The 25,896-nt window shown below is 34.1% G+C and overlaps 1 pseudogene across 1 annotated transcript; it reads left to right on the top strand.

The window, feature by feature from the left end:
• The first annotated feature begins 18,021 nt into the window (after nucleotides 1-18,021).
• LOC306639860 (olfactory receptor 52A1-like) lies at nucleotides 18,022-18,968 on the top strand (annotated as a pseudogene). Its single transcript has one exon. The product of its transcript is annotated as an olfactory receptor 52A1-like (transcript).
• Nucleotides 18,969-25,896: the final 6,928 nt, after the last annotated feature.

Genomic DNA, 25,896 nt, shown 5'->3' with positions numbered 1-25,896 from the left:
TTGGGATACATGAGATCCCCAGTTAATTTGTTTATAAACAGATTTCCTTAATTCTAGTCAATGAGGTTGTGAATCCTACTTAAGGAATGAGATTGCAACTTGTAAAAAGAACAAAATAGTGTATATTTAAAATATTTTAAAAAATTTTATTCCCTTTTTAGTTTTTATTCTAAGGTTTTCTTTTAAATGATTTATCAATTGTGTATCTGTTATGAAATTTAAATGCATCCAAGGCTGCCTGCCCTCATTTAAAACAAATTATTTACTTTCTTTTTATTTATTTTCCAAGTAATTTGTAAAGGTGGAGGATGTAGATATTAAATGTATCCTTTTTGAAAAAATAAACTTTTATAGAACTCATAAGATAAAAGTAAAATTTAAATATTTTCCCAGGGTCATTTGGACACAAGCACAAAGAACAGAACATGAGTACCATGTATTGCATTTTACACCTCTCTCTCTCTCCTTCTCTCTTTCTCCAGGTATTTATATATAAATATAATCTTTGAGACAACATGTATGTGTGTATATATATATATGTATATATATATATACAGACACACACATGCACACACATATACACACACATATATATATACATATGCATAATACAGACCTCCATATATATATATATGTACACATACTTGGGGTATACTGCAGATTCAACCCAGGGGAGCTTTACCATAGTGCTGCATTCCCAGTCTTTATTTTTTTATTTTCAGAAAGAATCTCAAAGGAGGGAAAAATAGGAAAGGGAGAAGAGAGAGTTTTGGTTATTACTTAGGTGCTGTGATTCTTAGGAAATGATAAATGAATAGCCAAGATAGTGAAGGCATTCCAAATCAGGTAGATAATAGAGGATTTCAAATAGAGACTGTAGTTTAAGTTAATTGCACAGATTTTTCAGATATTTAGATTGCAAATTACAATTTGGGGAGACTGGAAAAATACAAACATTAACAAATGGCCATTAATGTTGTGCAACATTGATTATCTGTTGGTCCTTCATCAAATAGAATGTGTCAGTGGAGGGTTTATCATTCATTTATGTATGTGTCTACTGGAAATATGACAGCATATACTCTCAGCAGATGTAAAATAGTATGCTTTCAAATGAATCAGGGATATTTTATTAAAGAACACGTGAAATAAAATGTGTTCATTTCGTGAGACACATGGTCTGAGAACTTGGAGCTAGTTGATGTTTCCTGAGAACCTAAGTCATGGATTATTTTTGAAAAAAAGTGAAATACATGTGTGCTGATATCCATGAATTGATTTACCAGATAAAAATCAGCGCATATGTAAGAAATATTGGATTCTATGTCACAGAGCTGGTGGATACTCTGGTTGGTTTTATGCACCAGACTATTTTATCAAATAACAGTGCCTGCTGAAGATTATATTGCAATAAATGAAAGCTATGTTTGGAGAATCTTTGAGACAAATATCAATGTTTAATAGAGTTTTTTTTTTTAGATTGGATTATCAACAGGGGAAGTTTTTTATAACAAAAAGAAGAAATACAGCATTAGAATTAATGTTGTCATCAGGATTCAGAAAACTTTTAAGTGAAAGGTCAACTGTAAAGTAGCTCAAGCTTAGGCATGGAGTCAAACTTAAGAATAGTATCTTAATATTTATAAAATAAGAAAACATTTTCAAAATGTTTTGTTCATGAAATCCAAAAATAAGTATGGAGTATTACCTCTAACACAGGTATATTAAGTAGAAGAATGCAAATCATTTTTTATGTAGAGCATTTGCTAGCTTAAGTGCAGATGGAAGTTATAATTTCTCCATCAGTGATTTAAATGTTCAGCTGGAAAAGTCATTTTAGCTAGTGAGTGATACATAAAAATATGCAGTAGACCAGATAAGGGTGGTCCACTGTGGTTCTAAGCATAGTTGGAAAAGAGCTGAAATTGAACTAGCTCTAACAATCATCCTGAAAATATGTGGAAATATGAGAGTGACATAAAAATAGCATGTGAAACTACAAAACACTTGGCATTCCACAAAAATCTAGTCTAGAGCCTGATTGCTGAAAGGGTCCTGATTGTCTTAAACTTGTCAGGACCAGTTTCAAACTGAGACTTACAAATAAAAAAAGATAAAAAAAATGGGTTACTGCATGGATAAGTGGATAACTAGGATGTTAGACCAGTTCATGTGATGGATCAAGACAATTGTAGCATATATTATTAAACATAAATTGAGAGAGAAAAACGTATTTTATAAATACTTACTTTCAATAGTAATCTCAAAATTAACTTGCAAAGATAGTTGGTCAGTTTCAAAACTGAAATAACTTGTTTGCATTGATTTTCAATAATTCTGATCACTATCAACATTTTTAGCCTTTAACAATCTATAAGGTGAAATATGATTCTCCTATAATTGACATTTAACAAAGAATGACCTATTCATATTGTGAGGTTTCTTTTTGATTTTTATACCCTTTCCATGAAGTATTGTTTTGTCTCCTTCACTTATTTTAAAATTTGTGTCCCTTTTCTTTCTTCATTTCTAAATCTGGGTATTTTTATTTATTTATTTATTTATTTATTTATTTATTTATTTATTTATTTATTTATTTATTTATGCGGTACTAGGGATTGAATCTAGGGCCGTTTACTTGTGAGGTAAGCAGTCTACCAACTGAGCTACCTCCCCAGGCCTTTCATTTATTAATCCGATAGATAAAAAACTTTTATTTTCAAGAGCCTTTCCTCAAGATTACACAAGAGGCCTTCCAGCATGCTCCTGATTTTTCCTAGTAAGAATGATTTCAAAAAAGGAGGACGCATTAACACTGGCAATTTTTTTAATTAACAGGGGCAGAAGTTGATTCTTTTCACTGTTATCCTTGACTTTCATGCCAGGGAGCAATAACGCATGGAAGCTCCTGGTGTTTCTGCTGACTTTCATCTAACCTGGTCAGTTTTGAAAGACTACCTTGAAACTTTGGTGCATGTCCATTGATCTTTTATTTTTATAATGTTCTAAAACATACAAAACTTATCCAAAGTAAAAATTTGAAACAGGGCTTCTTCTGCAGAGGAGGAAAGGGACATTTGGAGGATATTTCTGTTTATGGAAAAGCTCTCTCTCCTGAAGGAATAGCGAATGCAATATGCTAGAGTATAAGCTTCAGATCCACATATTTTGCTGACATTATACAGTTACAAAGAGGTAGTATACATAAAAAGAACTAATGAAAGCATAAAAATATATAATTCTAAGTAAACAAATACTGAGCATATGTTATGTTTGATTTTCACATTGATAGGGACTAGAAATATGCAAATTTCTTGGTGGTTATTTTAGGCCTGAAGAAATGAGAAATGTTGAGAATTACTAAAAATAATTTCCGTACTACTGGAGAGTTGCTTTTATAAAAATGTTTGACACTAAAATGAACTTCCAGGATTTGAATTTGTCATTGGAGCTGTATGGATTCTTTATTTTTAATAGATATGCGAACATCAAACTAGTTCTATCATTGCATGCGCGCATCTATTTCTGTGTGTTTCCTACCGCTGTCCATTGATATAAATGACAAGTAGTGACCAAAGAGTGGTGATGAGTAACATTCCTTTCAAAGTCTTGGATTACCAGTAAGTTTGTTTGCTAAAAGAGGTAAGAGCTCTTTTGAAGATCTGCTACTGTGGTTTGGGCAAGAAAAATAGAAAGTAATTTGAAAATAAAATGCCTTCCCAGAGAGTAAGGAGGCACTCAAAGTATTATTGGGACCTGGTGAAAATGTTAGGTGGCAGACAGATAAAGATGGTTGCCAACATGAGGTTAAGAGAGTAATTCTATAAAATGGGCCCACGGTGCTGACCCCCACATGCTTTATTTTGCCAAAAAGCAACTTACTTGCAGTCCTCCCTGGCCTAAATGGATAGGATATGTCATATTCCTCAAAAAACTACCTGTTATCTGCCATCTGCAAGGAAATGCAGGCAGGAAATCATGTTGGTAAGAGGAACCCAAGTTACCTAAGTGAGAGAATTTTATGACCCTTCTCACAGACCAGATTCTGGAAGAGAAGGAAAATTCCTCCTAACTATAAAACCTGTGAAAATATCTAAGAATCAAATTAGAACTGGTCAGTCTGGGCCAAGGTGACATAGAGTTGTCATGGCAGTGGGCCTGGGAAGTCTGATGTCACCTGCTGTCAATCAAAAGTCAAGAGGTAGACCTGTGAGGGACTCTCTGGAAGCTTCCCTGGGATCCCCAATGCAATTGGAGTGTAGGAGAGGCACATTATCTCTCTCCTCTCTGAGAAGACCCACTTTCCTCCCTTAAGAGTGTGTCCTTTCCCTTATCCTATCCCTTCAATAAACTTATTCTTCTTACACTGAGCAACATGTCTGAAATCTTTCTGACTTCATCACTAGAATCAGTTATGTTTTCTGTGTTGACATTTTGTTTATTTGTTATTTGGAAGTCTTTAATATTTTTCAGATTATTTTTTCCTTAAAAAAAAGTAACCAACAGCAATATTCTGTGCAAGTATAAAAAACTTTAGAAAAACGCACCATTTCAAAATAGTTACAAGAAAATCACAGTTTAGAGTCTACATCAACATTTCCTATTCATATGTTCCCCAAAAGGAGTAAAAGCTACAGCATGTTAAACACACAACTGCTGCACAGTAGTCGGAAAAGTCAGAAACTTGGACTTTTAAGACAAAACAACATCAGTCACCAAGACTTTGTTAAACTCAATAAGCATTTCAAAAATAAAATAAGGGCTGGTGAGATAGCTCAGTTGGTAAAGTGCTTGCCTTACAAGCACAGGACCTTGAGTTTTATCCCCAGCACCGCAAAATAAATAAATAAATAAATAAAATAAAATAAAATAAAAGCCAGGTATTTGCACCCAAATGAAATACAAATATGAATCAGCTTCATAGTTGACCCAACTCCACCCCCACACCTACGCCCCAGGAGCCTCTGACTTTAAAAAGTACACATCTGGAGGAGTCAATTATGCTGAAGACTGTCTGGCTGGAGGTTAAAATGTGGCCATGGGGAAAAGGCACCAAGGTTACTTCTCACTGGTTCCAGTTGTCACTATTTTCAACCTTGGAGCTAAAACTCCTTTGCTCTTGGAAGAACATATCAGAGTACAAAATGCCCTAAATCCACCAATGTTTAGCACTTCCATGGACAATAAATCCCACATTGGGTGCTTTTTTATGTATAACTGTCAAATACTGAGCAAGAAGCTCACCCCATCTCCACGGTTCCAAGGGACTCTCTAAATTTTAGTTCATTTTTCGTGGGAGGTCCATATTCTTCCTTCAACTAAGCAAATAGAGGCTGCAATATCAGGTATGAACTTAGAGATATAATAATTGACAATAATATTAGAGAAGAGACCTTTCTTTAGGTCAATTGTGAACATAGCAATATCAACAGGGTGAGGGATGGTTGGATGCAGGAAAGAATTATGTCACCCAAATTCAAGTAAAAGAATTCTGGAACCTCAAAGGATTTGGGGGTCACGTGGTGCACTTTCTAATGCCAATCCGTTTCATGGGCCTAATAAGAAAATCACTGTTATTCACACTGGAATTGGATTTGAAAATATTCCTTCCTTTTCTCAGTCAGCAAGGATATACACAGATTAATCTGAGGATCTGAAACTGTTTCTATTTCCCTTTATGGCTCATTAGTTTTGTAATAAGTGCCATTGTTTATTTATTTTTTACTTTTTTAAGTTTTATTTTTATAATTTTTTTTTTAATTTTCACAGACTGCATTTTGATTCATGGTACACAGATGGGGTGCATCATTCCATTTCTATGGTTGTACATGATGTAGATTCACACCTTTTGTGTAATCACACGTGGACATAGGGTAATGATGTCTTATTCCACCATTTCTCATACTTCCCCTTCTCATTTCCCTCTATGTAAAGTTCCTCCAGTTATTTCGGTTCCAAGTTTCAAAGAGATATCTGAATTTGAGGAAAAACCAACCAACAAACAAACAAAAAATGGACACAGAACCCCTATGAGACAAGGAATCTTCTAAGTTCTGAACCGTGGTATGCTTTCACTTTCTCCCTCACAATAGGGAGACCTTAATCATCACAAAGGATTAGAAAAAACGAATTCCACAAGGGCGGAATATAGTTAAAATCCTGATCCTTCACTGCCTGAAACATCCAAAAGATTCTGCTCTATAGGTCCTACTTCTGTTTCAGTGGATAGTCCCTGGTAAGCCTGTGGGCTTGAGATTCTGCAATGTGAGTGGGGAAATGGAGGATTTGTTTCCAAAAGAACACATACCCCATGTGACCCCATATGAAGGCAGGAGATAAAAAAGCAAATGTCTTATATTTGAGAGTTTCAACCTAGAAAAATTTTGTCTCCTAGTAATGCATGGTTTCCCAAATATTTCTCAAACAACTAATAAAAAACAGGGGGAACAAATTATAAGTCTGACAGGTTGTAGGATCTTTTCAGAACTAGATTAGTATATGAATGTAAAGCTTGTTTGGTGAAAGGTCAGGAGACTATGCATGCTTAGACTGGAGGGGATTCATAAATCTCACTCTTCAAATATCTGATTGTTTCTTGAGAAGGAGAGAGTAAGTTTCTGTGGGCTAAGAGCTGGTGTTATACAAGAGAACAATACATTCATAATTCTTTCTAAGTACTTGAAATCATACCATTTGATTTTCACAGTCATCCTCTAATGTATTTCTGTACCCTAGTTGTTACCAATGGTGACATTGAAACTTACTTTCAAAACTGGCTCAAGGACATGAAAGCTATTCACTGGCAGAATCAGGATCTGAACTATCTAGACTAGCCTCAGATTTTGTATAATTCACTGCTATGTTCCATTGAAATTCCTATTGTGGGAATGTAGATTTAGAACTTTTGTGAAAAATTAAGAGGGAGGCAGTTTGGAGTTAATTATGTGAGGTTCTGCAGTGTGACAGTATCTCAGAAAACATAAAGGAATTTTTTGTCACTGAAAAGCTTGAGGCAGAAATCAAATGGTGACATCACACATGAGAGGAAGTGAAGAGCTCCCTGATATAACAGACCTTTCAGAAAGCTGGACGTAGGTCTTTACTTTTCTTTAAACTTCTAGATGTTGGTAACTGCCACAAGTCAGAACAGGAATGGTAGGTGACAAGAATGGTTCAGGGTACATTCATAGAGAAAAGATCCAAATTCCAGTATTGTTTTCAATAGCTAAAGTAATCTTTCCTCTTTCTTTTAGATGTGCATATTTGTGCATACAAAGTGCTTCCCCAGGTTGTCTTTTGCCATCCAGTCCAGTAATTCTCAACCCAAGAACATTTCCAGTCTTTTCTCTCTAAATTTCTCCTGCATCAAGTTAGTGAGTCCCATAGAATTTGTTGTTTTGTTATTCTTTCACTATTTTTATATCATTCATGATGGGGTATAACAAATAGCTTTTTGCTAAGTCATTCCTACCCAGTATTTTCAAGCTCTTCAGGATATTTACCTGAATATCCTGAACAAGTAGCTAAAATAATGGACTTTTAATGGGCAGGAAAAACACTCCACCTTTGGTTTTTGGGAATTGGCTTATTTCGCCAAGACTGATATTAGCAAGCTCCATTCGTATACCTGATAAAACCATAATTTATTCTTCTTTAAGGCTGAGTAATATTCCATTGTGTATATATACCACAATTTCTTTATCCATTCCTCTGTTGAAGGTTATTGTGAATTCAGATGTTGGCTATTGTGAATTGAGCTGCTATAAATATTGACGTGGCTGCACCACTGTAATGTGATGATTTTTAAGTCTTTGGGTATAGGCCAAGGAGTGGAATAATTTGGTCAAATGGTGATTCCATTCTAAGTTTACTGAGGAATCTCCATACTGCTTTTCATAATAGGTTCACCAATTTACAGTCCCAACAGCAATGCATGAGTGTACATTTTTCCGCAATTCCTTGTTCTCATTTATTAATGCTTGTATTTTTGATGATTACCATTCTGACTGGTGTGAGATGAAACATTAGAGTTGTTATGATTTGCATTCTCTAATTGCTAGAGATGTTCAATATTTTTCATATATTTGTGATCAATTGTATTTTTTCTTCTGTGAAGTGTCTGTTCATTTCCTTAGCCCATTTGATTTATTTGTTTTTTGGTATGAAGTTTTTTGAGTTTCTTATACATCCTAGTGATCAATGCTCTCTAACTAATATTAAATGTAGAATTTAACATTTCAAAGAAATTCAACAGCAAAACAAATAAAACTTATAATTTCATTGTAATGTTGTTTATCTCCTCATGGAGAGCACAGGCTAACAAATGACAACGTGTAAACTCCTCTTACTTGTCTTATGTGTTGCCAAAGTTTTTTGCATTTATAAAGGATTATTTGCTAAAAAAAAAAAAAAAAAAAAAAAAAAAAAAAAAGCACAAGTGAGATTATATAACTTGGAATATGTAGGGACAGGAAATAAAAATATTTACAATTTGACTCTTGGTAAAATATGATTTCCATCCCATGGTTTATATATGTCACTTCAATTTTATGTTAGTAGATTTTCACTTTAAAGTCTCATTTCAAAATTTCTTGTATTATAGATTTGTGGGGGATAATCCAATGACCTTTTTGAAAATTTATTTATTTGTTCTAATTGGTTGTATGTGACAGTAGAATGCATTTATACATTTTGATAGATCATACATAAATGGAGTGTAATCTCATTTTTTCTGATTACACATATTGCAGGATCATATCAGTCATGCAGTCAATGATCTTTTGTTTATTATTTTATTCACTTACTTTTAACTAATATAACAAAATTATGCACATTTATAGGATGCTATGTGATGTTTTGGTATGTATACATATTATCTAATGATTAAAATAGATTAAATATTTTTATCACTCTACCATTTATCATTTGTCTATAAGTTCTAAATACTTTATTCCAGTTTTTTAAAATGTACAATCCACTATCATTATCTGCAGTCCCCCTACTGTGCTTTAGCACATCACAACTTCTTGTTTCTATCAAACTGTAACTTACCACCCATTGATCAGGGTTGCCCCACCCTCCCCACTTCCCACACAGCCCTGCTCTTCTGCTAACCACCAACATTTGCTCACCTTCTACGACATCAACTTCTCTAGCTCCCGCCTGTGAGTGAGATAATGTGGCACCGCTCTTTCTTTGCCTTGCCTATTTCACTTAATGTAAGGATTTCCATTTCCATTCTCCAGGTTTCCAAAATGACACTACTTCATTCTCTCTTGGCTGAATAATATTCCATTATTTTGTCCTTTCATCAGTTGATGAACAATTAGGTTATTTCCATTTTATGTGTATTGCAGATGAGAACAAATGAAAGTGAAAATGCAGATGTCTGGTCAACATTCTGACTTGCTTTGCTTTGGATATATATGCAGTATTTGGGAATTCTCATTCACATGGCAGTTATATTTTTAATTATTTGATGGACCGCCATACTGTTTTCCATAATGGTTGTGGTAATTTACTGCCAAGAGGGTGCAAGTTCTCTTTCCTCACCATCAAGATGTTTGGTTTTCATACTACATTTAACTTCAAAGTAGTTGTTTTTATCTTCTACTATGTTTTAAGCAATCTGCTCTGATACCTATACTCCGTCACAGTAATTGTATAAGGTTATTCATATTTAAATGTGAGTAGCAGTATCTGTATTTCATAGACAATGGTTCTACAGGTAAAGTAAACTTCTTAAGTTCTTGCAGCAAGTGTCATGCTTGAATAGAAACTGAGTTCTGTGCATTTTAAATATTAATATTTTGGTACTCAAAGCATCACCGAGTCATATCTTTAGAAAATATGAAGAAAATTTTTATTTTATTTTGTCTGCTTGCCCACTAAACCTCCTTCAGTCAGTTAAAAAAGGGGCCCCCTCACACACACACCAAAAGAGAGCACACTATAATACTTGGGGAGACTTAAGAAAATAAATAAGCTCTCCAATATAGAATCAACAAAAGCAAAACCAAAATCGTCTAAAGTGTGAGATTGATAAAGTGAGAATAGTAAATCACATGAGTGAGAAGTTGGATAGTTTTGTTGTCAAAAACTGAGAATCCTAGAGTCAGGATATAATGTCTAGGTGAGAGAATAGCAACTTGTCCCTGGAGGCAGCCTCGAGAGAGACTACATAGCCTGAAGAATAAAGCTTACTTCTCTGACTCTTGCTCTGCCCTCAGTACTTCAAAAATGATAAAACTCAGTGACAAAGAACAAAGAGCTTCAAGAGAAGAAATCAAATATTTCCGTGTGATTTCATTGTCAGAAAAAAAAAATCATTGTTCAGACCAATATCTTGGAGTTTTTCTACTATGTTTTCATCTAAGAGTTTTAGTTTCAGGTATTATCTAATGAAGAAATCCAGTAATCTAATCCAATATCTGATATAAAATGGGGAAATCATAACTAGTGTCAATACAACACACGCAATTTCTGGCTATTCCCAAGTGTTCTGAAATACTGTAAAGGTAGAAAAGTTTGTCATGGTATACATTTTAAAAATCTATGGAAACAGTAACTAAAAGTCCTGAGTACTTTAGAATTATTTTTAAGCTTAGTTGCTAGACTAAAAAAGAAAAAAAGAAAGAAAGAAAGAAAGAAAGAAAGAAAGAAAGAAAGAAAGAAAGAAAGAAAGAAAGAAAGAAAGAAAGAAAAGCCAAAGTGATTTACTGACAATTAACAGCTAGGTTTCAATAGAGATAGGATGTAATTGAGGGGTTTCCAAGTATTGGTAGGAGGGAGGGATGAATAGGTGGAGCACAGAGGACTCTGAGGTCAGTGAGACTATTCTGTGTGATGTTGCGGTAGATACATGCTATTATACATTTTTCAGGGTACACAGAATGCTCAACTCCAGGAGTGCACCTAATGCAAATCCTGGACTTAGGCTGATGCTTCCATTTGGTGCCTCTTTCAACTACACCATGAACCACTCTGCCATGGGACATTAGTGGGGAAAACCTTTTGTGCTTTAATGTAGGGGTTATATGAGAATTTTCTGTATTTTGCTATGAACCTAATGGTATATAATATATATTTATAGAGGTATTTCTTAAAACTAGAAAATAAAAACCTAAGAACTTGAATGTGTTATCATAGGATCTCATTGGTAGAAACAGAAGACTTCTGTCACCTGAAGTGAGGACACAAAGAAAGTTAAAATCAAGCCCAAGACTTAATGGCAAGGGGAAAGAAGCTTAACGAAAGCTAACTTCCAGCATCTGCAGGTGATGATCTTGCTTGAAAGGAACAGATACCTGGCATACAGAAAGGGTACAGTTCACATTCATGTGAAACACAGAAGACAATGTATTTACCTTCCCATAAAAAAAAGCTTTGTTACATTTAGTTCCCTCTGTCATTGAACAAACATGGACTGTATCAGTATCTCATAGCCCACTCTACTGACCACTGTATTAATCATATCATGCAAATCTGAGTGGATTTAAAAGAATGGGTGGCATTTGTGGGCCTTAGTAAAATATATTTTCCTCTTGGGAAGGGAGGTAAAACCTATAACAACTCAGGTGTTCATAAAGTAAGCATATCTTTTAGGAATAAACTGCCCAGGACTGTGGAGAGCAGGGGACTTGAACCATGATTTCTGACTGCCTCATGGCTGCAGTTGTGCTGGGAACAGATAAAGATGACCCAGTTGCTATGGATAGGCTGACCTGAGGAGGCTTCTTGCAAAAGTGCCAGTCAGGACCTTGAGCTCAGGCACCAACTGCCAAGGATAGAGTATTTTGAGCATAGCAAGGTAACCCTAATGTCTTGCCAGTCCTGCATCCTTCAGATTGTCTGTTTGGCTGAGAGATTCCCATGAATAACCTTTTGATGAATCCTGTATAATAATGGTGCTTTATTAGTTCTGAGTCATAGTCCTCCATCAGAGGGAGATGTTCCACCTGGCCTCAGATTTTCTCTCTCTGTGTGTCTGTTTGACTTCTCTGAAATTCCTGACTACCCCTCACTGGTCATTTCTGAATTAATGGCCATGGCTGAGAAATGAAGCCGGGGCACAGGAGTGTATTGGACAATCCCCTAATTAAAGAAAAAAAGTGAATGCAACTTCACCTTCTACCACAAAGAAGAACACACAACTCTTGCCTTTTGAATTCATTATAAAGCATATTTTATACCTGGAAACACTTGTTAAGAGACATAAAACACTGAATATGATTCAGATAGGAAAGTTCGTTCATGCCTGTTCAGGGTGTTCTAAAAGAAGCATCTTTTGTCAAATAATGTGATCTATATTCTATGTATTAGACACGTTAGTGATTGGAAAAAGCATCATGTGACAGAAATGGCATGGCCCCAGTTGGTGAATCATAATTCAGAAATCAAGCTTGCGGGAACATGACATTTACAATGGAAAATTATACATGTTTTAGAAAGATCTGCTAGTATTTTACTTTTTGGCTGCATTAAAATAGATTCTCACATGAACACAAATGAAAAAATATAGGAAGAATTACCCATCATTTTTTGAAATGTGCCATAACCATGATTTATACACTTCTGCACAAGATGAAAATAGTATATTAAAATAGATCTCTAAACTGCTGCTGGTAAGCATAGTCAATCTGCAGAAGCAGTACCCCTGTTCCTATGTCATCCCTCAATATTTTAACACTTTCCATTTACTCACATACATGAGTTATATATAGGATTGTATGGTCATATTATGGATCTCATATAACAGAGAATGAACCCTTAAGGTTTGATTCATGGAGTAGTTTAGCTTGATTAGTGCATGGAAACCTAAAAATGTATGCTTGCTTTTAATTAGGAATGGTCTAGGATATTGAAATCTTGATCAATGGCAGAATTTTTAGGCATTGCCACCTGGTCATCAATTTATTGTGAGATTAAGACGTCACTGGTTGGAGTATGTCATGTCTTATGGAAGTGGCAATATTGGAAATGCAAGTCAGAGAATTGGGAGGAGAAAAATTGTAAAGTTAAGAAGGCATTTGATTAGATGGATTTGAAAGGTTTATGGGAGTAAAAGAAAAGTGTAAATGCTTTCTCATTGCATATTATTTCCCACCAGAGAGTATTCTCTGAAAAAGAAGACAGTGTAGAAGGATAAACCACTATAAAAAGACAGAATGAAAATTTGATATCCTCTAGATACTGTTATTAAATTGACTGGTGTTTGTATAATATACTTACAAATGTTATAGACATGATGACAAAGACAGAGATCACAAAGGTCCTTGCAGCTCTCCTTGACTGCTGGCCCAGCTACAACTGGGAAATAAATGTCAGCTTGACCTGGACATGGTATAATTTCCACAGGGAGACAAATGACCACTTAGGTGGTCATCAGTGGATTATACTGGGTTACCTCCAACAGAATGGCCATTGATCCATTCTGACAGTTATAGACAAAGATTTGGGACGTTTGCCTTTTCTGCTATAATGATGCATTTCAATGACTGATGTGAGGTCATAAGACTTAGCACCCTTATCCTAACTTAGGGACCACTCTAAAATTGCATCCAAGCTTCAGAACACCTCTCTAAAAACAGCTGAGAACTTGAATAACACCGAAAACAACTCATCTCTCTACCTTTTCTCCCATATTTTCATCAAGACATTAGTAATTCAAGCCTTGATTTTTAATTAAACTTCTCCACAAAATGTCCTAATCAAAGTTGCTTCCCAGGATACGCAATCTGTAAGCCACACAAATAACAACCACCAATACAGCACAATCACAACAAAATGCAAAATTGTAAAATGCAAATTGGTAAAACAAACATATACATTTAGAGATGAGTAAGAAACGTGGTGGGGGACAGTTGGGAAAAGGAAACAATAGGAGAGCACATTCAGTTCAAATTAGTCTTTGGATAAGTTACAAGTCAAAGAGAAAAAGGAGATAATTCAAGAGCAAAGGAAGCAAACATTTCCTGGTGTTAGTTGTAAATAGTAGGTTATAAGATGGTATTTCATTAATATGTTCTATTTCTTAGAAAATGAATCACTATAGAATTCACCATGTCATTGTATCCCATCAGGACATAAGGTCCTGATGTTGTCATCTCTATTACATCTTCTATGTAATAAAACACTGTAGAATGAATGGATATGTTTCTGATGTTCTGCTAACGTTAAACACTCAATTTATTAATCATTTTTACAATATTTTACAAAAAAATTTCTCCTTTAATAAAGGAAAATATATAGGTTTAACAAGTTTTATTTCTGCTAAAGATTTAGGAAGTTAGATTGTCTGTTCTTCAGAATCAATAAACACCTATGTATTCCAGAGAAACAGATTTAAGATTAATGTTCCATTAAAGAATTAGCAGTAGATTAATGACAAATTATTAAAAGAAATAGACCCTGATCCATGTTTGAAGGTCTTTCAGTTTACATGTAACTGAATCTGATTAATTAATTAATTAATTGATTTGTGTCTACTCTGGGAGCTAAATGAAGTGGTGAGTGACAGGCTTTTCAAAGAATGTCCATATTAACTTAAATTTGGGTAAGACATGCTGACCTACCAAAAAGAAGGAAAATATATGAATTCGAAATAATGTTACAAGAATTAAGATGGGGAGTATAAAAAATGGTGGAATGAGACAGACATCATTGCCCCATGTACATGTATGATTACATGAATGGTATGAATCTACATCTTGTACAACCATAGAAACGAAATGATGTACCACATTCGTGTACAATGAATCAAAATGCAGTCTGTAAAAAAATAAAAGATAAAAAAAGAATTAGGATAGTGAAAGTAATAACTAAATTATTTTGAGCAGAGAGAATCAATAGCAAATTTATGAAGTTTAGAGTGATAGGACTCAGGATAGAACTTTGAGGCATTCCAAAATTTAAATAAAATTAATAGAACAGAAGAAGAGGAAGGAGTCAAAGTAGTGGTAATTATTTGATGATGATTATGAAATTGAAGATTAGTACAGAGGTCTTGACTTCTTAGATAAATTCCATTCAATCTAAAACAATACCATTCTTTCCTTTTCTTCACAGAAACAGGACATTAGATGCCTTATGTCCTCATCTTCACTCTTTAGCTCCCTGAAATCCACTGTGAATATTTTTCATTCTTACTAAATTTGCAAGTGTCCCCACATTACATCAAGTACCTCTTAGCTACATACAGGAAAGTGTAGAAACTTAGTGAAAAAATCTTCAGTGAGAAAGAGAGATACCAAGTGCATCAAACTCTTAAATTTCTCAGAGGCTTTCACAATGAATGGCATATTAACTAATAGGACTCATAACTGAAGTCTGTGGTATTGTGTGTTTGCATCCAAAGCACACGGCATGATTCCCTCACATACAGGTGCCTATTACAACTGAGTTTTGAAAGAAGAAAGAAGAAAAGTGGCAAAGAAAAAGGGTGAAAGGGAGGGATGAATAAAAAATTAGTGACAAGTAATGACATGCTTAGATTTATATATGGTAGAATGTAGAATGCGTACTATAATTAATCATTTTGGTAATGTTACTCAATTTACTGAAAAAAGGTTTCAATAAAATTAACCTGGAAAGAATGAGACTGCAGAACAGCAACAGGTAAACACATGATGAAGAGGTAAATCATATGAACACATTTTTCTTTTAGAAAAAAAGAGAAAAACTTTGCTCTAATGAAAAAATATTCACAAATGTAAAAGGAAGAGTGGAATTGACATAAAAACATGTCACCTTTTACAAGGAGTTCAGATTTTTTTTGTTAAGTAAGGACAGCACAAAAGCAAATTAAAGGCATAAATCTTATAGATATAAATGTCTTTGCAATATCCTAATGTGAATGGAATAAAAGAGAAGAAAGTGAGGGGATTGCTAGAAGTGTAGAAAAAATTACAGGTATATTAAGCATGCACAAACCCTAAAGGACTAACTTAAAATCCCCTAATCCCTTAAGGCTTCAACTAGGTATGAGGAAATCCCTCATGCCATGTTTGTAACTCTGCCCTCTTCTCCACACACTTTATAGAGAATATTAGAATCAGTGGCCAGGAGCTTTCTTATATAATTCAACCTCAGGAAACTTATACTGTGTCTCAAAATGCTACAGAACTTACTATGAGTTTTGTTGGAGGATGGACACACGACATGGTCTCAGATAGATGTAGAGAGAAGGAAATGTGTCCATTTGCAGAGACAAAAGAAAAGTGTGAGAAAACCATCCCAGGGATGTCCACAGGTTCATACTGGTAGATAACCCTGGCATCAAATGAATTAGAGTTCATGAGATTAACTGTGTTCTGTTACACAGAGCACACAACACAAAACTCAAGGGAATGAGACTGGAATCCATGGAGGAGAAAAAATGATGAGCGAGGACTGACAGTGATATGAAGAACTGACAATGCTCTGCAGGTACCTGGTAAGAGTTCAGCCAGCTCACAACAATTAGGGAGTAAGCCTCACTATACCTAAACTCACCCCACAATTTTTTGCTACCAGTGTTTCCTATTACAATAGCTCCATTTAACTACCTAGGTACTTACACGTGCTCGCCTGCCCAACACCGCACTATCTGTATGTGTCACGTAATGCTCGCACATTGCCTCTTTGTTTTTCAATAAGTCAGACACTGTGCTTGCTCCAAGAGGATTGCTATTCCAACTGATTATCTTTGCAGAAGAAAAAATTTGCTCCTATTGGACAAAGTAACTTATAGAATGTCACAGAATTGAGAATTGCAAACCTGTGGAGATCACAGGACTGAGTTAACTCACTAGTGTCCCTGAAATGCATGAACTAATTCTTTCACTGGAGGTTCAGTAGCATTAATCACACCTGATTTCTGAATTTCTCCCTTATTGTTCATATTGAATATAAGAATAAATGATTCATGAGCCTGTTGTCATAATGCAACTTTTTGGAAAGTGTTGGGTAATTGGAAAAAAAACCTAATTCCATTTTTCATGAAATCATAAATATTTCCCCAATATGAACTTTAGTTTTTCTTGATTCAAGATGCATAATTTTTAATGTACTATTTCTGAGAAATATTTTCTCAAGACAAGCTTTTGCTATGTTGCCAAGTTTGGCTTTGAACCTGCAATCCTTCTGTCTCAGCTTCCAAACATACTGGGATCACAGGCATGTGCCCGATATCTATGTGATAAATTTTATTTAAGATATCAGAACACAAGTTTTGAGAAAATTTCATCCTTAGAGAAGATAAGTACTTAAATTTTGTTCAGTTACTCTGTAGCCCTCTTCTGAATCATTTTTATTATCCTGAAGTCCTTTGTCTTTCTACCTTTTCAAGTACATTGATTCCTTTTAAGAAATCTAATTTTTAGCCCTTTATTTTCTATTAATTTTTTATACCTGATATCATGAAATGATATAAACCTTCCAGATGATGTGAACACATATAAATATATGAATATATTATGCTTTTGAATTTTACTATTTCTATCTCTAGTTCCTTTCAAAGAGTACCTTTAAAAGTATTCTGGTGACATTCTAAGAATTTGCTATACCAGAAAGACTATTTCTCACTGAAAGGCAATTGGGAATAGAGTACTAGAGGACTAGCTGACTAGTCCCTCTAGACTAGTACTAGAGGTACTCACCAAACTCTGATTAAAATGCAAATTTACAATTAAATAAATGTATATATTTTCTTCCTTTTTGTGTGTGTGTGTGTGTGTCCACAGGTATGGCAGGGAAATAACAGATGGATGAGTAGATTAATCGCATACCCAGGTGATTTTGCAATGGACCTACATTCATGCAGCATCTTATTCTGGCAGAGTACATGTGAATGCCCTTTCTAAAAACAGTGATACGTCTCTATGGAGCTGTCTTTTCTCTTCAATAGTAGGTGGATGATATGATCTTAGAGTTCTATCAAAATCAGAGAGACTCACTATGATGATTTTGGATAAAAACAAAGTAGAGAACAATAACACTGAATGAGAACCTTCTCTTGTTCACATCTCAAGGCTCAAGAGCACAATGTTCCATTCCAATGTGACAGTCTTCATGCCTCCTGTCTTGACACTAATTGGGATCCCAGGCCTAGAGTCTGTGCAGTGCTGGATTGGCATCCCATTCTGTGCCATGTATTTCATGGCCATGATTGGAAATTCTTTGCTTCTGTTTATCATCAAATCAGAACCCAGCCTCCATGAGCCCATGTATATTTTAATAGGCATGCTAGCAGTCACAGATATTGCACTTGCTAGCAGCATTATGCCCAAGATGCTTGGAATCTTCTGGTTTCATGTGTCAGAAATCTATTTTGACTCTTGCTTGCTTCAAATGTGGCTCATCCATACTTTCCAGTGTACAGAGTCAGGCATCCTGCTAGCCATGGCTCTGGACCGGTATGTGGCCATCTGTTATCCACTAAGACATGCCACCATCTTTACCCACAAACTGGTTGTTCAACTAGGAACTGTTGTAATACTCAGGGCCGCCATTCTTGTGGCCCCATGCCTAGTACTGATAAAATATCGACTTCAATTTTATCACACCACAATCATCTCCCACACCTACTGTGAACATATGGCCATTGTGAAACTAGCTGCAGGAAATACCAGGGTCAACAAAATCTATGGTTTATTTGTGGCCTTCACTGTTACAGGGTTTGACCTCACATTCATCACTTTTTCCTACAGCCAGATATTTGTCACAGTTTTTCACTTGCCCCAGAAGGAGGCTAGACTTAAGGCTTTCAATACCTGCATAGCTCACATCTTTGTCTTTCTCCAGTTGTACCTCCTGGCTTTTTTTCTTTCTTCACACATAGGTTTGGTTCCATCCCCACATATATTCATATTCTCTTTTCTAGCATGTACCTGCTGGTCCCTCCATTTCTAAACCCACTGGTCTATGGTGTAAAGACCAAGCAGATCCGTACTAATGTGTTAAAACTGTGCTGTTCATCAAATCCCGATTGATTAATACCTGCCTCCTTTACTTTTGGTTCAATAGTAATTAACTATCAAAACAAAAACAAAAAAATACCATATTGTTTGAGATACATGAGTTCCCCAGTTAATTTGTTTATAAACAGATTTCCTTGATTCTAGTCAATGAGGTTATGGATCCTACTTAAGGAATGAGATTGAGACTTGTAAAAAAACCAAAATCCTAAGACATGGATCATTTTGAAAAGATGTAAAATATCCACATGTGTGCTAATGTCCATAAATTGATTGACCAGATTAAAATCACTGCATATGTAAGAAATATTGGACTTTATGTCACAAAGCTGTTGAATACTCTGGCTGGCTTTATAAACCAGACAATTTATTGGATATCTGTGGAAACTGAAGATTATATTGCAAAATATGGAAGCTATCTTTGGAGAATGTTTAAGAGTCAATATCAAAGTGTATTCGAGTTTATTGGATTGGATTATCAACAGGGGTAGTTTTTTTTCTTTTTTAGATAAGTTAATTTCCTTAAAAATGGAACTAATACAACATTAGGATCAAAGTTGTCATCAGGATTCAGAAAAATTTTAAGTAAAAGGTCAAGTATAAAGTAGCTCAAGCTTAGGCATAGATTCAGATTTAAGAATAGCATGTCTTTATTTTCAAACCAAGAAAAATAATATTTTCATAAAATTTTGTTCATGAAATTCAACAATAATTATAGAGTATTACCACTAACATAGGTGGACTAAGTAGAAGAATGCAAATCACTTTTTATGTGGGACATTTTCTAGCTTAAGTGCAGATGAAAGTTATAATTTCCCTATCAATGATTCAAACATTCAGCTGAAAAGTCATTTTTCTAGTAGCCCATGTATAAAAATAGATAGTAGACCCAATATAGATGGTCCACTATGGTTCTAAGCATATTTGGAGAAGTTTTGAAATCAAACTAGCTTGAAAAGTCATCCTGAATATATGTGGAAATATAACAGTGACATAAAAATAGAATGTAAAACCACAAAACAATTGGTATTCCACAAAAATCTAGTAGAATCTGATTGTTGAAAGACTCCAGATTGTCTTAATGTTGTTAAGACAAGTTTTAAATTGAAAAGACTTATAAATAAAAAAGAGGGAGAAAATGGTTTTCTGCAAGGATAAGAGGATAACCAGGATGTTAGACCAGCTCGTGTGATGGATCAAGACAATTAAGGATAAATTACTAAACATAAATTGAGAGAGAAAAAAATGTACTTTATAAATACCCATTTTCAATAGCATTCCTAAAATTAACATCCAAAAAATGTCAGTTTCAAAATTAAAAAAATTTCTTGCTTTGATTTTCAATACTAAATACTATCAACATTTTAACCAATAATCTAATAGGTGAAATATGTTTCTCCTGTAATTGGCATTTAACAAAGAATGAGCTATTCATATAGTGGGTTATTTTTTTTTTATTTTTATGCCCTTTTCATGAACTACTGTCTTGTGTCCTTCACTCATTTTAAAATTTGTGTCTCTTTTTACTTCTTCATTTCTAAATTTGATGGATAAAAAACTATTTATTAATTTCAAGGGTCATTCCTCAAGATTGCACAAGAGGCCTTCCAGCGGGCTATTGGTTTTTCCTAGTAAGAGTGATTACAAGAAAGGAAGAAGGATTAACAATGACAATTTTTTAACTAATAGGGGAAGAAGTTGATTCTTTTCACCATTATTGTTAGCTTTCATGAAAGGGAGTGATAATGCTCAGACACTCCTGATGTTTCTGCAGATTTTCATCTATCCTGTACAGTTTTGAAAGACTACCTTGAACCTTTGGTGCATCTACATTGCCCTTTTATTTATATAATGTTCTAAAACATACAAAACTTATCCAAAGTAGAAATTTGAAACCTTAGTGCTTCTTCTGCACAGGAGGAAAGGGACATTTGGAGGATATTTCACTTAATGTAAGGATTTCCATTTCTGTTTTCCAGGTTTCCAAAAATGAAACTACTTCATTCTCTTTTGGCTGAATAATATTCCATTATTCACATAGACCACACTTTTTGTCCATTCATCAGTTGATGGACAATTAGGCTATTTCCTTTTCTTGTGTATTGCAGATGGGAACAATGAACATGAAAATGCAGATGTCTTGTCAACATTCTGACTTTATTTCCTTTGGATATATATCCAGTATTTGGGAATGCTCTATCACATGGCAGTTATATATTTAGTTATTTTTTTTGTATTTCCATATTCCTAATCCATTTCTTTTAGGGAATATACTCTAGTTTTGACTTTTATTGCCTAATATACCAAGTGTAAAGGGTTTCAGCGATGTAAATTTGAAGAAAAAAACATTCCCATCAACTCCCCAAAGGCAACTTAGAAGTGTAATTTCCTGTCTTAATTTCTTTTTTTTTATTTTACATACTGCAATTTGATTCATTGTGCACAAATGGGGTACAAATTTTTGTTTCTGTGGTTGTGCATGACATAGATTCATGTAATCATACATGTAATCATACATGTACATAAATAAGGTAATGACGTCTGTCTCATTTCACTATCTTTCATAGCCCCGCCCCCTATTTTTAATTATTTGATGAACCTCCATACTGTTTTCCATAATGGTTGTAGTAATTTACTTTACCACCAAGAGTGTGCAAGTTCTCTTTTCTGTACTTTTTTGCTAATACTTATTATCTTTAGTCTTTTTATTTTATTTTCCCCCAGTGCTCCCTCTCCCTTACCACCTACTTATAATACCCTTTCTTATTTGAAGAGATGATATCTCACTGTGCCTTTGATTTACACTTCCCTGACAATCAGTGATATTGAGTCATTCTGGGGGAAGCAGGGACAGGCAGGATGGTAAACATGCTAACCATTTATACATCTTATTTTGAGAAATGTCTGTTTAGATTGATTGCCCATTTTTAATGGAATTATTTGCTTAATATTGAGTTTTGGGAGTTCCACATGTATTCCGGATATCAATGCTTTATCAGCTGTATATTTTACAAATAATTTTTCCTGTTGTCTAGATGGTCTTTCATTCTGTTACTTGCTTTCTTTGCAGACAGAAGCCTTGTAATTTGATGTGATCACATCTTTTCAAGGTGTACATTATTTATTGGTTTCCTGCTCCTTTGGGGACTTGCACCCCACAATAATTGATCATTCCAATGTACTAAAGTGTTTTCTTCTAGCACTTTCATAGTTTTAGACTTTACATTTAAATCGTTAATCCATTTGGAGTTGTATTTTATAATTGGCAAAAGGTAAGTCTGATTTCCTTCTTCTGCGTGTGGATATCCAATTTTTCCAGGACCATTTATTAAGAAGTCCGTTTACAGTTTCCAATGCCTGTTCTTCACATCTTTGTCTAAAATCAGTTGTCTGTAGATGTGTGAATTTAATTCTAGGCTGTCTAGTTTGTTCCATTACTGTATGAGTCTGTTTTTATTACCAGGATCATGGGTTTTGGTTGCTATAACTTGGTAGCATATATTGAATTAACTGTGTTTAATGCTTCAATATTTTTTGCTCAGAATGCTCTGGATCTGGGTATTTTTGTGTTTCCATATATTTCAGAATTATTTTTTCTTGTCTGTGGAGAATGCTATTGGGGTTTTGATAGGGATTGAATTGAATCTATATATTGCTTTGAGTAGTATAGACATTTCAATGATATCAGTTCTTCCAAACATGGGGTGCCGTTCCACATTTTTGTCTCCTTTTCCAATTCTTTCATCAGTGTTTAATAATTTTCATTGTAGAAATCGTTCACCTTTTTGTTTAAATTTATTACTAGACATTGCATTTTTGTAGCTATCATAAATGGGATTGCTTTTTCTATTTCTATTTCAGAAAATTAATATATTGGCATATATTAATGCTATTGATTTTTATGTTGATTTTTTTATGCTGCAACTATCCTGGACTCACTAGTTCTAACAATTTTTCTGATGGAGTCTTTGCAGTTTTCTATACTTAAGATCATCTGCAAATAGTTATAATTAGATTTTGCCTTTTTAACTTGGATACCTTTTGTCTGTGTCTCTTCCCTGAAAACTCTGACGGGGCCTTCCACTGCTTCATTTGAATAGAAGTGAGAAAGTGGGCACTCTTGTCTTGTTTCAGATCTTAGAAAACTTTCAGTTATTCCTCCTTCTGTGTAATGTTGACTGTTGGCTTATTATAAATTGCCTTTATTGTGCTGAGGTACTTTATTCTGTGCTTAATTTATTCAGGTGTTTATTATGAAGAGATTTTGAATTTTTATGAAATACCCTTCTGCACATATTGAAATGATTTTTTATCTTTCCTTCTGTTTATGTACTTCATGTTTATTGATTTGCTATATTGGAGCATCTTTGCATTTCTGGGTTAAATTCCACCTGATCACGTTGGAAGATCATTTGAATGTGCTGTTGCATTTGGTCTGCTAGAATTTTGTTGAGGGTGTTTTCATCTATCTCTTCAAGGTATTGGCATGTAGTTTTCATTTTTTATTGTATCCTTATCTGGTTTAACCATCAGAGGAATTGTGGTGTAGTAGAATGTATTTAGATGAATTATTTCCTCTTCTATTTTTTTGAAATAAAAGAAGGAAAATTAATATTAATAATTCTTTAAATGTTTAGGAGAATTTAGCAATGAAGACATCTGATACTAGACTTTTCTTTAGTGGGAGACATTTTATTACTGATTCAATCTTATTACTTATTACAGATTTGTTTAGGTGTTTTATTTTTCCATTATTCAGTTTTGGGAAGTGGTATGTCTAGGAGTTTTTCTACTTATTCTACATTTTCACATTCCTTGGAAGATAGTTGGTTATACTATCTAATAATTTTATTTATTTATGTCAGTTGTAATGTTTCCTCTTTCAAACTCTGATTTTATAAGAGTCTCTCGTTTTTTTTTTTTTTTTGTCATAGTAAATCTAGGTAAGGGTTTATATATTTCTTTATCTCTTCAGTGATCCATCTCTATCTCATTGATGTTTTATATTTATTTGTGTCTATTTTGTTTATGTTGATCTGCTTTTTCTACTAACTTTAAATGTGACTTGTTCTTATTTTTCTAATTCCTTGAAATATAGTGATAGGTTGTGTGTATTGGAGATTTTTCTGTTTTTTTTTTTTTTTTTTGATGTATTCTACCATTGCCCTCGTAAGTCCACTTTTGCTGTATTTCATAGGTTTGGGTACAAATTTGTTTGAGTAGCTGGAGTTTTGCCTTAGTGGTAGAGCACTTGCCTGGCATGTGTGAGGCCTTGGGTTCAATACTCAGCACCACATATAAATATATAAAAATAAAAGATCCATTGACGACTAAAAAATTTTTAAAAATTGTGTTTGAATTTTCTTCCTTTTTACTTGATCTACTGGTTATTCAAAAGTAGGTTATTTTATTTCCATATATTTGTATAGTTTCCACAGTTTTGTTGTTGTTGTTGTTGTTATTGATTTCTGGTTTTATTTCATTAAGGTCTGAAAAGATATTCAATACAATTCTAGTTTTTAAAAATTTGTTGAGGCTTGTTTTGTAAACTATAATATAATCTATCTGAAGAACATTCATGTGCTGATGAAAATAAATGTGTATCCTGAAGCTGTTGGATGAAATGTTCTAAACATATATGTTGGGTTCTTTTGGATGAATTTAACTCTGTGTTTTAGTCAGCTTTGTCACTGTGACTAAAAGAAATGATAAGAACAATTTTAAGGAGGAAAAATTTTGGGGGGAGGGATCACAGTTTCTGAGGTCTCAGTCCATAGACAGTTGACGCCATTCCTCTGTACTGAAGGTAAGACAGAACAATATAGCAGAAGAATGTAGTAGAAGAAAGCAACTCAGGACCTGGCCACCAAGAAGCAGAGATAGACTCCACTCACCAGATACAAAATATATACCCCAAAAGCACATCCCCAATGCCCACATTTTCCAGTCACACCGTCCCTGCCTTCTGGTACCCTCAGATAATTGTCATCAGGGAATTAATGCACTGATTAGGTTAAAGATCTTATAACCCAACAATCTACCTTTAAGTTTTTTACATTGTCTCACACATGAGCTTTTGGGGGATACCACATATTTAAACCATAACACTCTGCATTTTCATTCCTGATTTTCTATCTGAATGGTTTGTTCACTCCTGAAAAGTGGTATGTTATAGCCTCCTAATGTTATAGTATTTAAGTTTCTCTCATTCCATTAGGTTTATTAATATTTGGCTTATCTATTTGTTTGCTTCAAAATTGGGAGCACATAGATGTAGAATTATTACATTATCTTCCTGAATTGACCTTCTTATTATTATACATTGACCTCTCTTGTCTCCTTTTTGAACTGCTTTTTAATGGAAATCTATTTTATGAGATGAACATATAGCTACTCCTACTTTCTTTTTGATTCCATTTGCATTGAATATTTTATTACATGCCTTCACTTTCAATCTGTACATGACCCTAGAAGTAACATGAGTTACTTGTAGGCAGCTTGCAATTTGGTCTTATTATTTTGTTTGTCTGTACAGTCATTTGGTCATTCTTTGTCTTTTAATTGGAAAAATGAATTCATTTACATTTAAGATAATTATCAATAGGTAATACAACTCATACAACTGCCATTTCAATAATTGTTTACTCTTTTTGTTTCATTTGCTTTCTTTCTTTTTTTTTCTCACTCTGTTAGTCTTTGTTATTGAATGATTTTATCAAGAATATTTTGATTCCTTGCTTATTATTTTCAGTTTCTCTTAAAGACTTTTGTTTTGTGGCTACCATGGGGCTTACAAAATATATTTTCATTATAATAAGTTATTTTGAAATGCTAGCCACTTAACATGATCAGAAAGACAAGAACAGAAACAAAAAGGAATGAGAGAAAATATACTAATAAGAAAACTACACTTGCACTTCATTCTTCCCAATGTTTTGAATTT

The sequence above is a fragment of the Sciurus vulgaris genome, assembly GCF_902686455.1.
Source record: "Sciurus vulgaris genome assembly, chromosome: 11".
NCBI lineage: Eukaryota > Metazoa > Chordata > Mammalia > Rodentia > Sciuridae > Sciurus > Sciurus vulgaris.
Note: the sequence above shows the minus strand (reverse complement) of the source record. Positions and strands in the feature narration are given on the sequence as shown.